This window comes from Elephantulus edwardii, unplaced genomic scaffold, assembly GCF_000299155.1.
Source record: "Elephantulus edwardii isolate Elephantulus edwardi_28Jun2011 unplaced genomic scaffold, EleEdw1.0 scaffold00207, whole genome shotgun sequence".
In the NCBI taxonomy this organism is placed as follows: Eukaryota; Metazoa; Chordata; class Mammalia; order Macroscelidea; family Macroscelididae; genus Elephantulus; species Elephantulus edwardii.
This window is the reverse complement of record NW_006399957.1, coordinates 2,731,633-2,734,065: the sequence shown is the minus strand read 5'-3', so window position 1 is coordinate 2,734,065 and position 2,433 is coordinate 2,731,633.

Here is a 2,433-nt window from a genome sequence, read left to right as displayed (position 1 = left end):
CCGTCACCTTCAAGGCCGATCCATTGCTCAGGGAGTGAGGTTCTTGGCTCTCCCGCCCCAGGTGTGCAGCAGCCGTGCAGGAGCCAGGTCAGTCCACAACAGCCCCTCGAGAGCGGCCAAAGAGTGTCCATCCTCGTATCCTCTCCGGAGCTGGACTCAGCACAAGTGAATGGGAAAGCAGTCCACAGCACTGTCTGTTCTCCAGCCAGCATGACAGCAGTTTCCGAGGGGCCACCAGGCAGCCGACTCCCTGGCTTGCTCCATACGTTCAGCAAGACCCATGGGCATGTGACACAGGGTGGAGTAGAGAAGTCCACGTCAGCTCTGGCACCTTAGGCCCCTGCCTGGTCACCAAATCTGCCTCCGTCCAGTATCTGAGAGGTACTTCATAGGCAACCAGCCTACGCTGGTCAGGGTATAGCTGCTACTCGGAGGGACGTTCCCACAGAAAGGGCCTCAGCTATGAGGACAGGAGAATCACTATGAACACAGAGGCGTGACAGCAGCTGGGTCAAGCCTCCTTGTAGCCATTTCCCTTTTTAGTCGCCCTGGGAGTGCTGTGAGCTTTATATGGGCTTCTAACTGCAAGGGGCAGCAGTCCGGCCCACCAGCCACTCCCTGGAAGAAAAAAGGGCTATATCTTCCAATCACAATATGCAACCAGAAGCCTGACAGAGGGTCACTATGAGTCAGAACCAATTCAATGGCAATGGGCTTGGTTTTGGTGTGGGTGGCAGTGTGATACACACTGTACTGCCAAACTAAAGTCGGAAGTTCGAATCCACCCCAGGCTCCACAGAAAGCTGAGGCAGCCTCCTCCCTTTAACATGTATGGGCCAGGAAATTAATTCTATTAATTCATTTGGAGTGAATATTATAAAAATGTCTGAATAATCACATGAAATTTTAATTGCAATGTTATAAAGCAAAACACATACAAAAGATCTAATGAAAATCCAAAACAATTTGTAAAATTTCCCTCAAAAATAAATTTTAAAAATAATTTGCAGCCTTGGGAACATGAGGCAGGAGCTGACTGGACAGCAGAGGGTTTTCATGGGTCAACTGTCAACTGGACCAGGGAATCCTTCGTGTGGTCAAGGAGCTGCTGGCTGGCTCCAAGACCACCTTCCCTGCTTCTATCTGCCGCCTCCGTGGACCACACTGAAATGAGACTCACAAAGAGAGAAGAGTGCAGTGACATCACAGCGACTACCTCAGATCAGAGTGTCACGGAGGGAAGGGCAGTGACATCACAGCGACTACCTCACAGCACAAAACGGAATGGACGTACATGGCTGAGCATAAAGCTAATTTGTTTTGTAAACTCTGACGCAAACCAAATTTGGAAAAAACTTTAAAAAAATGGACTTCTATTCCCTCTGGGAGTGGAAGGTAGAAACACTCTCAAGCAGAGGCTCTCTGTTCACATGGGAACAAGGGTGGGATGCACTCCTGCCACGTATGCAAGTCCACATTCTAACAGGAGACATTTCTCTTTTTTTGAAACCAATATGCAGTCACTTATAAACACGCAGCGATCAGGAAAATGAATCCACGCTTCTAAGTCCCACTTCCAAGCAATCCGTAAGCTTTGATCAAACAGAAAATAACAGATAAGCCAACATTCTGTTAAATCCATTAACAGATTCCGTCTTTCTGTCACCAGGGCAATTTACAGAGGCTAATTTTAATCCTGCCACTAGCACAGTAATCCCCTGGCCACCAGGCTGGACATCCCCCACTTTACGTGGCCAGCCCAGTCACTCTCCCAGCCTCAGGCGCCGACTGCGGGTCACAGCTGTGCTGTCCTTGCTCAGGATTTTAAAGTTGGTTCTAGACACAAGCCCCTGCTCTTCCTCATGTCTCATTTCAAGAAAGTAAAATTTAAAACAAGCTGAAAATACTTTCTCACTTTTGAAACAAGGGTGATCCTGAACACCTGAAGGCACTGTGTCCATCACAAGGACAGGCGTGCGGCTCGGAGGGAACCAAGGGCCACGCGAAGGATGCCAATGCTCTGACAGGATTAAGAGAAATCTGGGGGAACGTGAGTAACAGTGTGAAAGCTAGTGTTGCTCAAACTGGTATGAAAACATGAAAGGTCCTCTTGGTGCCACTGCTCATGCCAGTTTAAATTATGTAGTAAGTGCTGCTCCAGATGGAAAAGACCTGGCCTCACCTCTACAACCAAGCGAATTTACTGCTTCCCGTCAAGAAGAAAAACAGTACAATTTGAGCTAACGAGGCAGGTTCAAGCATGACGGTGCATCTAAAGATACGGCAACTTTGGGGATGACTCCCCATAGGGAATAATGAATGGAAAAAATCCCACCTCAGGTCAGTGCCCCAGGACCCCTGGCCCAAGATGCCACCTCAGGAGGTCAGTGCCCCAGGACCCCTGGCCCAAGATGCCACCTCAGGAGGTCAGTG